Here is a 16431-nt window from a genome sequence, read left to right as displayed (position 1 = left end):
TGAAAAATTTGCTGTGTCATTTTTTAAGGCTACCTTGAGGGGCTATATGTAAATATATGTTTCTTATATCTTTTGTTCTATTGCTGGAATGTGATGTGGATGTATTATAAAATTCTAATGCTTTGGTGCTCTTAACGTTATACGTTGTGATGTGCAAATACACTTAAAAAGTGTGAAAATGTACTACGATAAAGTGCTTTTGTGAAATGGCTTCTCGTTCACAGATATTCCTTAAGATGCGAAGTGCTGATGTGATGATGGACATTTTATTTATGTAGTACTAGAGTATTAATGCGGTGTGGCGTTACAGTGGGATGCTATGACAGGTAATTATGCTGACGTACAGCTTTAGACTATGGCTGAAATAATTTGTTTAAACATGAACTTAAAGAGGCTGTCATGTGCTATAGTGATGTATAATATTGTTAACATACTGTGGTGCTGAGGCTTTTAAACAGATGGGACAAAATGATAGGATAAGGAGGTGATGTATTAGAGTGAGGATATAGTGCGGTAGTATGGTGAGAACAGAAATGACATATGTGTTCTAGCGGCAATGCGTAATCATGATGCGTATGTTTCAGTGTCATGAAGGTTCGGTGATATTACAGAGTAAACAACCCATAACTACATATTCTGGTACAAAGATTCTTATGAAAATCTCCGAAATGTAATAGATGATTGATAAGACAGCTAAGTAGATCAGAACTACAATTGAACCTTATACTATAGGGGACTAAGGACCATAGTAATCAAACACGCAGGGATATACATGCATAAACGCACTAAGTTTACACACACACACACACACACACACACACACGTACACAAAACTCTCATATATATATATATATATATATATATATATATATATATATATATAGTTGTGGGAGTATGTGATAGAATGTAAGAAAGTAAATTCTCGATTAATATGGGTAAAACTGAAAGTTGATGGAGAGAGGTGGGTGATTATTGGTGCATATGCACCTGGGCATGAGAAGAAAGATCATGAGAGGCAAGTGTTTTGGGAGCAGCTGAATGAGTGTGTTAGTGGTTTTGATGCACGAGACCGGGTTATAGTGATGGGTGATTTGAATGCAAAGGTGAGTAATGTGGCAGTTGAGGGAATAATTGGTATACATGGGGTGTTCAGTGTTGTAAATGGAAATGGTGAAGAGCTTGTAGATTTATGTGCTGAAAAAGGACTGATGATTGGGAATACCTGGTTTAAAAAGCGAAATATACGTAAGTATACTTATGTAAGTAGGAGAGATGGCCAGAGAGCGTTATTGGATTACGTGTTAATTGACAGGCGTGCGAAAGAGAGACTTTTGGATGTTAATGTGCTGAGAGGTGCAACTGGAGGGATGTCTGATCATTATCTTGTGGAGGCTAGGGTGAAGATTTGTATGGGTTTTCAGAAAAGAAGAGTGAATGTTGGGGTGAAGAGGGTGGTGAGAGTAAGTGAGCTTGGGAAGGAGACCTGTGTGAGGAAGTACCAGGAGAGACTGAGTACAGAATGGAAAAAGGTGAGAACAATGGAAATAAGGGGAGTGGGGGAGGAATGGGATGTATTTAGGTAATCAGTGATGGATTGCGCAAAAGATGCTTGTGGCATGAGAAGAGTGGGAGATGGGTTGATTAGAAAGGGTAGTGAGTGGTGGGATGAAGAAGTAAGAGTATTAGTGAAAGAGAAGAGAGAGGCATTTGGACGATTTTTGCAGGGAAAAAATGCAATTGAGTGGGAGATGTATAAAAGAAAGAGACAGGAGGTCAAGAGAAAGGTGCAAGAGGTGAAAAAAAGGGCAAATGAGAGTTGGGGTGAGAGAGTATCATTAAATTTTAGGGAGAATAAAAAGATGTTCTGGAAGGAGGTAAATAAAGTGCGTAAGACAAGGGAGCAAATGGGAACTTCAGTGAAGGGCGCAAATGGGGAGGTGATAACAAGTAGTGGTGATGTGAGAAGGAGATGGAGTGAGTATTTTGAAGGTTTGTTGAATGTGTTTGATGATAGAGTGGCAGATATAGGGTGTTTTGGTCGAGGTGGTGTGCAAAGTGAGAGGGTTAGGGAAAATGATTTGGTAAACAGAGAAGAGGTAGTGAAAGCTTTGCGGAAGATGAAAGCCAGCAAGGCAGCAGGTTTGGATGGTATTGCAGTGGAATTTATTAAGAAAGGGGGTGACTGTATTATTGACTGGTTGGTAAGGTTATTTAATGTATGTATGACTCATGGTGAGGTGCCTGAGGATTGGCGGAATGCGTGCATAGTGCCATTGTACAAAGGCAAAGGGGATAAGAGTGAGTGCTCAAATTACAGAGGGATAAGTTTGTTGAGTATTCCTGGTAAATTATATGGGAGGGTATTGATTGAGAGGGTGAAGGCATGTACAGAGCATCAGATTGGGGAAGAGCAGTGTGGTTTCAGAAGTGGTAGAGGATGTGTGGATCAGGTGTTTGCTTTGAAGAATGTATGTGAGAAATACTTAGAAAAGCAAATGGATTATGGATCTGGAGAAGGCATATGATAGAGTTGATAGAGAAAGTTGTTATAGAAGTGAAAAGTTTTTATCGAGGATGTAAGGCATGTGTACGTGTAGGAAGAGAGGAAAGTGATTGGTTCTTAGTGAATGTAGGTTTGCGGCAGGGGTGTGTGATGTCTCCATGGTTGTTTAATTTGTTTATGGATGGGGTTGTTAGAGAGGTAAATGCAAGAGTTTTGGAAAGACGGGCAAGCATGAAGTCTGTTGGGGACGAGAGAGCTTGGGAAGTGAGTCAGTTGTTGTTCGCTGATGATACAGCGCTGGTGGCTGATTCATGTGAGAAACTGCAGAAGCTGGTGACTGAGTTTGGTAAAGTGTGTGGAAGAAGAAAGTTAAGAGTAAATGTGGATAAGAGCAAGGTTATTAGGTACAGTAGGGTTGAGGGTCAAGTCAATTGGGAGGTGAGTTTGAATGGAGAAAAACTGGAGGAAGTGAAGTGTTTTAGATATCTGGGAGTGGATCTGGCAGCGGATGGAACCATGGAAGCGGAAGTGGATCATAGGGTGGGGGAGGGGGCGAAAATTCTGGGGGCCTTGAAGAATGTGTGGAAGTCGAGAACATTATCTCGGAAAGCAAAAATGGGTATGTTTGAAGGAATAGTGGTTCCAACAATGTTGTATGGTTGCGAGGCGTGGGCTATGGATAGAGTTGTGCGCAGGAGGACGGATGTGCTGGAAATGAGATGTTTGAGGACAATGTGTGGTGTGAGGTGGTTTGATCGAGTGAGTAACGTAAGGGTAAGAGAGATGTGTGGAAATAAGAAGAGCGTGGTTGAGAGAGCAGAAGAGGGTGTTTTGAAGTGGTTTGGGCACATGGAGAGAATGAGTGAGGAAAGGTTGACCAAGAGGATATATGTGTCGGAGGTGGAGGGAACGAGGAGAAGAGGGAGACCAAATTGGAGGTGGAAAGATGGAGTGAAAAAGATTTTGTGTGATCGGGGCCTGAACATGCAGGAGGGTGAAAGGAGGGCAAGGAATAGAGTGAATTTTAGCGATGTGGTATACCGGGGTTGACGTGCTGTCAGTGGATTGAATCAAGGCATGTGAAGCGTCTGGGGTAAGCCATGGAAAGCTGTGTAGGTATGTATATTTGCGTGTGTGGACGTATGTATATACATGTGTATGGGGGGGGTTGGGCCATTTCTTTCGTCTGTTTCCTTGCGCTACCTCGCAAACACGGGAGACAGCGACAAAGTATAATAAATATAAATATATATATATATATATATATATATATATATATATATATATATATATATATATATATATATATATATATATATATATATATATATATATATATATCTTTTTTCTTTCATACTATTCGGCATCTCCCGCATTAGCGAGGTTGCGTTAAAAACAGAGGACTGGACCTTTGATTGAATGTCTTCACTTGGCCCCCTTCTCTGTCCCTTGTTTTGGAAAATTAAAAAAAAAAACCGAGAGTGGAGGATTTCAAGTTGAAATACAAGGAGGGGGGTTTTTATAGCCCCCCCCCACCCCCGCTCCCTTCCCTTTTAGTCGCCTTCTACGACACGCAGGGAAAACGTGGGAATTATTCTTTCTCCCCTATCCCCAGGGATAGAATATATATAAAAAGGATATATATATATATATATATATATATATATATATATATATATATATATATATATATATATATATATATATATATATATATATATATATAGAAAGGGGATAGGGGAGAAGCAATACTTCTCACGCATTCCTCACGTGTCGTAGAATGCGACTAAAGGGGACGGGAGCGGGGGGCCAAAAATCCTCCCCTCCATGTATTTCAGCTTTCTAAAAGGGGAAACGGAAGAACTAGTCACGCGGGGAGTGCTCATCCTCCTCGAAGGCTCAGATTGGGGTGTCTAAAAGTGTGTGGATGTAATCAAGATGAGAAAAAAGGAGAGATAGGTAGTATGTTTGAGGAAAGGAACCTCGATGTTTTGGCTCTGAGTGAAACGAAGCTCAAGGGCAAAGGGGAAGAGTAGTTTAGGAATGTCCTGGGAATAAAGTCAGGGGTTAGTGAGAGGACAAGAGCAAGGGAAGGAGTAGCACTACTCATGAAACAGGAGTGGTGGGAGTATGTGATAGAGTGTAAGAAAGTAAATTCTAGATTGATATGGGTAAAACTGAAAGTAGATGGAGAGAGATGGGTGATTATTGGTGCATATGCACCTGGGCATGAGAAGAAAGATCATGAGAGGCAAATGTTTTGGGAGCAGCTGAATGAGTGTGTTAGTGGTTTTGATGCACGAGACCGGGTTATAGTGATGGGGGATTTGAATGCAAAGGTGAGTAATGTGGCAGCTGAGGGAATAATTGGTATACATGGGGTGTTCAGTGTTGTATATGGAAATGGTGAAGAGCTTGTAGATTTATGTGCTAAAAAAAGGACTGGTGATTAGGAATACATGGTTTAAAAAGAGAGATATTCATAAGCATACGTATGTATGGAGGAGAGATTGCCAGAGAGCGTTATTGAATTATGTGTTAATTGATAGGGGTGCAAAAGTGAGACTTTTCGATATTAATGTGCTGAGAAGTGCAACTGGAGTGATGTTTGATCATTATCTTGTGGAGGCAAAAGTGAAGATTTGTAGAGGTTTTAAGAAAAGAAGAGAGAATGTTGGGGTGAAGAGAGTGGTGAGAGTAAGTGAGCTTGGGAAGGAGACTTGTGTAAGGAAGTACCAGGAGAAACTGAGTACAAAATGGAAAAAGGTGAGAACAAAGGAGGTAAGGTGAGTGGGGGAGGAATGGGATGAATTTAGGGAAGCAGTGATGGCTTGCGCAAAAGATGGTTGTGGCATGAGAAGAGTGGGAGGTGGGCAGAAAGGATAGTGAGTGGTGGTATGAAGAAGTAAGATGATTAGTGAAAGAGAAGAGAGAGGCGTTTGGACAATTTTTGCAGGGAAAACATGCAAATGAGTGGGAGATATATGAAAGAAAGAGACAGGAGGTCAAGAGAAATGTGCAAGAGGTGAAAAAGAGGGCAAATGAGAGTTAGGGTGAGAGAGTATCATTAAATTTTAGGGAGAATAAAAAGATGTTTTGGAAGGAGGTAAATAAAGTGTGTAAGAAAAGGGAGCAAATAGGAACTTCAGTGAAAGGGCCTAATGGGGAGGTGATAACAAGTAGTGGTGATGTGAGAGGAGGTGGAGTCAGTATTTTGAAGGTTTGTTGAATGTGTTTGATAATAGAGTGGCAGATATAGGGTGTTTTGGTCGAGGTGGTATGCAAAGTGAGAAGGTAGGGAAAATGATTTGGTGAACAGGGAAGAGGTAGTAAAAGCTTTGCGGAAGATGAAAGCCAGCAAGGAAGCGGGATTGGATGGTAGTGCTCTGGCCTTTATTAAAAAAGAGGGTGACTGTACTGTTGAATGGTTGGTAAGGTTATTTAATGTATGTGTGATTCATGGTGAGGTGCCTGAGGATTGGCAGAATGCTTGCATAGTGCCATTATACAGAGGCAAAGGGGATAAGAGTGAGTGCTCAAATTACAGAGATAGAAGTTTGTTCAGTATTCGTGGTAAATTATGTGGGAGGGTATTGATTGAGAGGTTGAGGGCATTTACAGTGCATCAGATTGGGGAAGAGCAGTGTGGTTTCAAAAGTAGTAGAGGATTTGTGGATCAGGTGTTTGCTTTGAAGAAAGTATGTCAGAAATACTTAGAAAAACAAATGGATTTGTATGTAGCATTTATGGATCTGGAGAAGACATAAGATAGAGTTGATAATAGAGATGCTCTGTGGAAGGTATTAAGAATGTATGTTGTGGGAGGCAAGTGGTTAGAAGCAGTGAAAAGTTTTTTACTGAGGATGTAAGGCATGTGTACGTGTAGGAAAAGAGGAAAGTGATTGGTTCTCAGTGAATGTAGGTTTGCGGCTTGGGTGTGTGATGTCCCTGTTTCTTTAATTTGTTTATGGATGGGGTGGTTAAAGGAGGTGAATGCAAGAGTTTTGGAAAAAGGGGCAAGTATGCAGTCTGTTGTGGATGAGAGAGCTTGGGAAGTGAGTCAGTTGTTGTTCGCTGATTATACAGCGCTGGTGGCTGATTCATGTGAGAAACTGCAGAAGATGGTGACTAAGTTTGTTAAAGTGTGTGAAAGAAGAAAGTTGAGAGTAAATGTGAATAAGAGCAAGGTTATTAGGTACAGTAGGGTTGAGGGTCAAGTCAACTGGGAGGTAAATTTGAATGGAGAAAGATTGGAGGAAGTGAAGTGTTTTATTCACATTTACTCTCAACTTTCTTCTTTCACACACTTTACCAAACTCAGTCACCAGCTTCTGCAGTTTCTCACATGAATCAGCCTCAAGCGCTGTATCTTCAGCTAACAACAACTGACTCACTTCCCAAGCTCTCTCATCCAGAACAGACTGCATACGTGCCCCGTCTTTCCAAATCTCTTGCATTCACCTCCCTAACAACCCCATCCATAAACAAATTAAACAAACATGGAGACATATACACACCCCTGCCGACAAACCTACTTTCAATGAGAACCAATCACTTTCATCTCTTCCTACATGTACACATGCTTTACATCCTCGATAAAAGCTTTTCACTGCTTCCAACAACTTGCCTCACACACCGTATATTCTTAATACCTTCCACAGAGCATCTCTATCAACTCTGTCATATGCCTTCGCAAGATCCATAAATGCTACATACAAATCCATTTGTTTTTCTAAGTATTTCTCACATAAACTCTTCAAAGCAAACCCCTGATCCACACAACCTCTACCACTTCTGAAACCAAACTGCTATTCCCCAATCTGTTGCTCTCTACATGCCTTCACCCTCTCAATCAATACCCTCCCGTATGATTTACCAGGAATACTCAAAAAACTTATACCTCTGTAATTTTAGCACTCACTCTTATCCCCTTTGCCTTTGTTCAATAGCACTATGAAAGCATTCCGCCAATCCTCAGGCACCTCACCATGAATCATACATATATTAAATAACCTTACAACCATTCAACAATACAGTCACCCCTTTTTTTTCTATAAATTCCATTGCAATAGCATCCAAACCCGCTGCCTTGCCGGCTTTCATCATCCGCAAAGCTTTTACTACCTCTTCTCTGTTTACGAAATCATTTTCCCTAACCCTCTCACTTTGAACACAACCTCGAGCAAAACACCCTATATCTGCCTCTCTATCATCAAACACATTCAACAAACCTTCAAAATATTCACTCCATCTCCTTCTCACATCACCGTTACTTGTTATCACCTCCCCATTAGCCCCCTTCACTGAAATTCCCATTTCTTCCCTTGTCTTACGCACTTTATTTACCTCCTTCCATAACATCTTTTTATTCTCCCTAAAATTTAATGATACTCTCTCTCCCCAAATCTCATTTGCCCTCTTTTTCACCTCTTGCACCTTTCTCTTGACTTCCTGCTTCTTTCTTTTATACATCTCCTACTCATTTGCATTATTTCCCTTCAAAAATCGTCCAAATGCCTCTCCCTTCTGTTTCACTAATAATCTTACTTCTTCATCCTACTACTCACTACCCTTTCTAATCTGCCCATCTCCAACGATTCTCATGCCACAAGTATCTTTTGCGCACGCCATCACTGCTTCCCTAAATACATCCCATTCCTCCCCCACTCCCTTTTCCCCCTTTGTTCTCACCTTTTTCTATTTTGTACTCAGTCTATCCTGGTTCTTCCTCACACAAGTTTCCTTCCGAAGCTAACTTACTCTCACCACTCTCTTCACCCCAACAGTCTTCTTTTCTGAAAACCTCTATAAATCTTCACCTTCGACTCCACAAGATAATGATTAGACATCCCTCCAGTTGCACCTCTCAGCACATTAACATGCAAATATATATATATATATATATATATATATATATATATATATATATATATATATATATATATATATATATATATATATATATATATATATATATATATATATATATATATATATATATATATATATATATATATATATATATATATATATATATATATATATATATATATATATATATATATATATATATATATATGTATATATATATATTTCAGAAGTGGTAGAGGATGTGTGGATCAGGTGTTTGCTTTGAAGAATGTATGTGAGAAATACTTAGAAAAGCAAATGGATTTGTATGTAGCATTTATGGATCTGGAGAAGGCATATGATAGAGTTGATAGAGATGCTCTGTGGAAGGTATTAAGAATATATGGTGTGGGAGGCAAGTTGTTAGAAGCAGTGAAAAGTTTTTATCGAGGATGTAAGGCATGTGTACGTGTAGGAAGAGAGGAAAGTGATTGGTTCTCAGTGAATGTAGGTTTGCGGCAGGGGTGTGTGATGTCTCCATGGTTGTTTAATTTGTTTATGGATTGGGTTGTTAGGGAGGTAAATGCAAGAGTTTTGGAAAGAGGGGCAAGTATGAAGTCTGTTGGGGATGAGAGAGCTTGGGAAGTGAGTCAGTTGTTGTTCGCTGATGATACAGCGCTGGTGGCGGATTCATGTAAGAAACTGCAGAAGCTGGTGACGGAGTTTGGTAAAGTGTGTGGAAGAAGAAAGTTAAGAGTAAATGTGAATAAGAGCAAGGTTATTAGGTACAGTAGGGTTGAGGGTCAAGTCAATTGGGAGGTGAGTTTGAATGGAGAAAAACTGGAGGAAGTGAAGTGTTTTAGATATCTGGGAGTGGATCTGTCAGCGGATGGAACCATGGAAGCGGAAGTGGATCATAGGGTGGGGGAGGGGGCGAAAATTTTGGGAGCCTTGAAAAATGTGTGGAAGTCGAGAACATTATCCCGGAAAGCAAAAATGGGTATGTTTGAAGGAATAGTGGTTCCAACAATGTTGTATGGTTGCGAGGCGTGGGCTATGGATAGAGTTCTGCGCAGGAGGATGGATGTGCTGGAAATGAGATGCTGGAGGACAATGTGTGGTGTGAGGTGGTTTGATCGAGTAAGTAACGTAAGGGTAAGAGAGATGTGTGGAAATAAAAAGAGCGTGGTTGAGAGAGCAGAAGAGGGTGTTTTGAAATGGTTTGGGCACATGGAGAGAATGAGTGAGGAAAGATTGACCAAGAGGATATATGTGTCGGAGGTGGAGGGAACGAGGAGAAGAGGGAGACCAAATTCGAGGTGGAAAGATGGAGTGAAAAGGATTTTGTGTGATCGGGGCCTGAACATACAGGAGGGTGAAAGGAGGGCAAGAAATAGAGCGAATTGGAGTGATGTGGTATACAGGGTTTGACGTGCTGTCAGTGGATTGAATCAAGGCATGTGAAGCGTCCGGGGTAAACCATGGAAAGCTGTGTAGGTATGTATATTTGCGTGTGTGGACGTGTGTATGTACATGTGTATGGGGGGGGGGTTGGGCCATTTCTTTCGTCTGTTTCCTTGCGCTACCTCGCAAACGCGGGAGACAGCGACAAAGTATAAAAAAAAAAAAAAAAATATTATATATATATATATATATATATATATATATATATATATATATATATATATATATATATATATATATATATATATATATATATATATATATATATATATATATAATGATCAGACATCCCTCCAGTTGCACCTCTCAGCACATTAATATCCAAAAGTCTCTCTTTCGCACGCCTGTCAATTAACACGTAATCCAATAACGCTCTCTGGCCATCTCTCCTGCTTACATAAGTATACTTATGTATATCTCGCTTTTTAAACCAGGTATTCCCAATCATCAGTCCTTTTTCAGCACATAAATCTACAAGCTCTTCACCATTTCCATTTACAACACTGAACACCCCATACATACCAATTATTCCCTCAACTGCCACATTACTCACCTTTGCATTCAAATCACCCATCACTATAACCCGGTCTCGTGCATCAAAACCGCTAACACACTCATTCAGCTGCTCCCAAAACACTTGCCTCTCATGATCTTTCTTCTCATGCCCAGGTGCATATGCACCAATAATCACCCACCTCTCTCCATCAACTTTCAATTTTACCCATATTAATCGAGAATTTACTTTCTTACATTCTATCACATACTCCCACAACTCCTGTTTCATCGAGGATGTAAGGCATGTGTACGTGTAGGAAGAGAGGAAAGTGATTGGTTCTCAGTAAATGTAGGTTTGCGGCAGGGGTGTGTGATGTCTATTGGTTGTTTAATTTGTTTATGGATGGGGTTGTTAGGTAGGTAAATGCAAGAGTCCTGGAAAGAGGGGCAAGTATGAAGTCTGTTGGGGATGAGAGAGCTTGGGAAGTGAGTCAGTTGTTGTTCGCTGACGATACAGCGCTGGTGGCTGATTCATGTGAGAAACTGCAGAAGCTGGTGACTGAGTTTGGTAAAGTGTGTGGAAGAAGAAAGTTAAGAGTAAATGTGAATAAGAGCAAGGTTATTAGGTACAGTAGGGTTGAGGGTCAAGTCAATTGGGAGGTGAGTTTGAATGGAGAAAAACTGGAGGAAGTGAAGTGTTTTAGATATCTGGGAGTGGATCTGTCAGCGGATGGAACCATGGAAGCGGAAGTGGATCATAGGGTGGGGGAGGGGGCGAAAATTTTGGGAGCCTTGAAAAATGTGTGGAAGTCGAGAACATTATCCCGGAAAGCAAAAATGGGTATGTTTGAAGGAATAGTGGTTCCAACAATGTTGTATGGTTGCGAGGCGTGGGCTATGGATAGAGTTGTGCGCAGGAGGATGGATGTGCTGGAAATGAGATGCTTGAGGACAATGTGTGGTGTGAGGTGGTTTGATCGAGTAAGTAACGTAAGGGTAAGAGAGATGTGTGGAAATAAAAAGAGCGTGGTTGAGAGAGCAGAAGAGGGTGTTTTGAAATGGTTTGGGCACATGGAGAGAATGAGTGAGGAAAGATTGACCAAGAGGATATATGTGTCGGAGGTGGAGGGAACGAGGAGAAGAGGGAGACCAAATTCGAGGTGGAAAGATGGAGTGAAAAGGATTTTGTGTGATCGGGGCCTGAACATGCAGGAGGGTGAAAGGAGGGCAAGAAATAGAGCGAATTGGAGTGATGTGGTATACAGGGTTTGACGTGCTGTCAGTGGATTGAACCAAGGCATGTGAAGCGTCCGGGGTAAACCATGGAAAGCTGTGTAGGTATGTATATTTGCGTGTGTGGACGTGTGTATGTACATGTGTATGGGGGGGGGGGTTGGGCCATTTCTTTCGTCTGTTTCCTTGCGCTACCTCGCAAACGCGGGAGACAGCGACAAAGTATAAAAAAAAAAAAAAATATATTATTTATATATATATATATATATATATATATATATATATATATATATATATATATATATATATATATATATATATATATATATATATATATATATATATATATATATATACATATAATGATCAGACATCCCTCCAGTTGCACCTCTCAGCACATTAACATCCAAAAGTCTCTCCTTCGCACGCCTGTCAATTAACACGTAATCCAATAACGCTCTCTGGCCATCTCTCCTACTTACATAAGTATACTTATGTATATCTCGCTTTTTAAACCAGGTATTCCCAATCATCAGTCCTTTTTCAGCACATAAATCTACAAGCTCTTCACCATTTCCATTTACAACACTGAACACCCCATGCATACCAATTATTCCCTCAACTGCCACATTACTCACCTTTGCATTCAAATCACCCATCACTATAGCCCGGTCTCGTGCATCAAAACCGCTAACACACTCATTCAGCTGCTCCCAAAACACTTGCCTCTCATGATCTTTCTTCTCATGCCCAGGTGGATATGCACCAATAATCACCCACCTCTCTCCATCAACTTTCAATTTTACCCATATTAATCGAGAATTTACTTTCTTACATTCTATCACATACTCCCACAACTCCTGTTTCATCGAGGATGTAAGGCATGTGTACGTGTAGGAAGAGAGGAAAGTGATTGGTTCTCAGTGAATGTAGGTTTGCGGCAGGGGTGTGTGATGTCTCCATGGTTGTTTAATTTGTTTATGGATGGGGTTGTTAGGGAGGTAAATGCAAGAGTCCTGGAAAGAGGGGCAAGTATGAAGTCTGTTGGGGATGAGAGAGCTTGGGAAGTGAGTCAGTTGTTGTTCGGTGACGATACAGCGCTGGTGGCTGATTCATGTGAGAAACTGCAGAAGCTGGTGACTGAGTTTGGTAAAGTGTGTGGAAGTAGAAAGTTAAGAGTAAATGTGAATAAGAACAAGGTTATTAGGTACAGTAGGGTTGAGGGTCAAGTCAATTGGGAGGTGAGTTTGAATGGAGAAAAACTGGAGGAAGTGAAGTGTTTTAGATATCTGGGAGTGGATCTGTCAGCGGATGGATACATGGAAGCGGAAGTGGATCATAGGGTGGGGGAGGGGGCGAAAATTTTGGGAGCCTTGAAAAATGTGTGGAAGTCGAGAACATTATCTCGGAAAGCAAAAATGGGTATGTTTGAAGGAATAGTGGTTCCAACAATGTTGTATGGTTGCGAGGCGTGGGCTATGGATAGAGTTGTGCGCAGGAGGGTTGATGTGCTGGAAGTGAGATGTTTGAGGACAATATGTGGTGTGAGGTGGTTTGATCGAGTAAGTAATGTAAGGGTGAGAGAGATGTGTGGAAATAAAAAGAGTGTGGCTGAGAGAGCAGAAGAGGGTGTTTTGAAATGGTTTGGTCACATGGAGAGAATGAGTGGGGAAAGATTGACCAAGAGGGTATATGTGTCAGAGATGGAGGGAACGAGGAGAAGTGGGAGACCAAATTGGAGGTGGAAAGATGGAGTGAAAAAGATTTTGAGTGATCGGGGCCTGAACATGCAGGAGGGTGAAAGGCGTGCAAGGAATAGAGTGGATTGGAACGATGTGGTATACCGTGGTCAACGTGCTGTGAATGGATTGAACCAGGGCATGTCAAGCGTCTGGGGTAAACCATGCAAAGCGTGTGGGGCCTGGATGTGGAAAGGGAACTGTGGTTTCGGTGCAATATTACATGACAGCTAGAGACTGAGTGTGAATGAATGGGGCCTTTGGTGTTTTTCCTAGCGCTACCTCGCACACATGAGGGGGAAGGGGGTTGTTATTCCATGTGTGGCGAGGTGGCGATGGGAACAAATAAAGGTAGACAGTATGAATTATGTACATGTATATATATGTTTATGTCTGTGTGTGTATATATATGTATACATTGAGATGTATAGGTATGTATATTGTGCTTGTTTGGACATGTATGTATATACATGTGTATGTGATCGGGTTGGGCCATTCTTTCGTCTGTTTCCTTGTGCTACCTTTCTAACACGGGAGACAGCGACAAAGCAAAATAAAAAGAAAAATAAATATATATATGTATATATATATTATCCCAGGGGATAGGGGAGAAAGAATACTTCCCACGTATTCCCTGCGTGTCGTAGAAGGCGACCAAAAGGGGAGGGAGCGGGTGGTTGGAAATCCTCCCCTCTCTTGTATTTTTTTTAATTTTCCAAAGAAGAAACAGAGAAGGGGGTCAGGTGAGGATATTCCCTCTAAAGCCCAATTCTCTCTTCTTAACGCTACCTCGCTAACGCGGGAAATGGCAAATAATATGAAATATATATATATCTTTGAAGGAATAGTGGTTCCTACAATGTTGTATGGTTGCGAGGCGTGGGCTATGGATAGAGTTGTGCGCAGGAGGATGTATGTGCTGGAAATGAGATGTTTGAGGACAATGTGTGGTGTGAGGTGGTTTGATCGAATAAGTAACGTATGGGTAAGAGAGATGTGTGGAAATAAAAAGAGCGTGGTTGAGAGAGCAGAAGAGGATGTTTTGAAATGGTTCGGGGACATGGAGAGAATGAGTGAGGAAAGATTGACCAAGAGAATATATGTGTCGGAGGTGGAGGGAACGAGGAGAAGAGGGAGACCAAATTGGAGGTGGAAAGATGGAGTGAAAAAGATTTTGTGTGATCGGGGCCTGAACATGCGGGAGGGTGAAAGGAGGGCACGGAATAGAGTGAATTGGAGCGATGTGGTATACCGGGGTTGACGTGCTGTCATTGGATTGAATCAAGGCATGTGAAGCGTGTGGGGTAAACCATGGAAAGTTGTGTAGGTATGTATATTTGCGTGTGTGGACGTATGTATATACATGTGTATGGGGTGGGTTGGGCCATTTCTTTGGTCTGTTTCCTTGCGCTACCTCGCAAACGCGGGAGACAGCGACAAATTTTAGGGAGAATAAAAAGATGTTCTGGAAGGAGGTAAATAAGATTTTGTGTGATCGGGGCCTGAACATGCGGGAGGGTGAAAGGAGGGCACGGAATAGAGTGAATTGGAGCGATGTGGTATACCGGGGTTGACGTGCTGTCAGTGGATTGAATCAAGGCATGTGAAGCGTGTGGGGTAAACCATGGAAAGTTGTGTAGGTATGTATATTTGCGTGTGTGGACGTATGTATATACATGTGTATGGGGTGGGTTGGGCCATTTCTTTGGTCTGTTTCCTTGCGCTACCTCGCAAACGCGGGAGACAGCGACAAATTTTAGGGAGAATAAAAAGATGTTCTGGAAGGAGGTAAATAAAGTGCGTAAGGCAAGGTAGCAAATGGGAACTTCAGTGAAGGGCGCAAATGGGGAGGTGATAACAAGTAGTGGTGATGTGAGAAGGAGATGGAGTGAGTATTTTGAAGGTTTGTTGAATGTGTTTGATGATAGAGTGGCAGATATAGGGTGTTTTGGTCGAAGTGGTGTGCAAAGTGAGAGGGTTAGGGAAAATGATTTGGTAAACAGAGAAGAGGTAGTAAAAGCTTTGCGGAAGATGAAAGCCGGCAAGGCAGCAGGTTTGGATGGTATTGCAATGGAATATATTAAAAAAGGGGGTGACTGTATTGTTGACTGGTTGGTAAGGTTATTTAATGTATGTATGACTCATGGTGAGGTGCCTGAGGATTGGCGGAATGCGTGCATAGTGCCATTGTACAAAGGCAAAGGGGATAAGAGTGAGTGCTCAAACTACAGAGGTATAAGTTTGTTGAGTATTCCTGGTAAATTATATGGGAGGGTATTGATTGAGAGGGTGAAGGCATGTACAGAGCATCAGATTGGGGAAGAGCAGTGTGGTTTCAGAAGTGGTAGAGGATGTGTGGATCAGGTGTTTCCTTTGAAGAATGTATGTGAGAAATACTTAGAAAAGCAAATGGACTTGTATGTAGCATTTATGGATCTGGAGAAGGCATATGATAGAGTTGATAGAGATGCTCTGTGGAAGGTATTAAGAATATATGGTGTGGGAGGCAAGTTGTCAGAAGCAGTGAAAAGTTTTTATCGAGGATGTAAGGCATGTGTACGTGTAGGAAGGGAGGAAAGTGATTGGCTCTCAGTGATTGTAGGTTTGCGGCAGGGTGTGTGATGTCTCACATGGTTGTTTAATTTGTTTATGGATGGGTTGTTAGGGAGGTGAATGCAAGAGTTTTGGAAAGAGGGGCAAGTATGAAGTCTGTTGGGGATGAGAGAGCTTGGGAAGTGAGTCAGTTGTTGTTCGCTGATGATACAGCGCTGGTGGCTGATTCATGTGAGAAACTGCAGAAGCTGGTGACTGAGTTTGGTAAAGTGTGTGAAAGAAGAAAGTTAAGAGTAAATGTGAATAAGAGCAAGGTTATTAGGTATAGTAGGGTTGAGGGTCAAGTCAATTGGGAGGTGAGTTTGAATGGACAAAAACTGGAGGAAGTAAAGTGTTTTAGATATCTGGGAGTGGATCTGGCAGCGGATGGAACCATGGAAGCGGAAGTGGATCATAGGATGGGGGAGGGGGCGAAAATTCTGGTAGCCTTGAAGAATGTGTGGAAGTCGAGAACATTATCTCGGAAAGCAAAAATGGGTATGTTTGAAGGAATAGTGGTTCCAACAATGTTGTATGGTTGCGAAGCGTGGGCTA

This window comes from Panulirus ornatus, chromosome 27, assembly GCF_036320965.1.
Source record: "Panulirus ornatus isolate Po-2019 chromosome 27, ASM3632096v1, whole genome shotgun sequence".
NCBI lineage: Eukaryota > Metazoa > Arthropoda > Malacostraca > Decapoda > Palinuridae > Panulirus > Panulirus ornatus.
Note: the sequence above shows the minus strand (reverse complement) of the source record.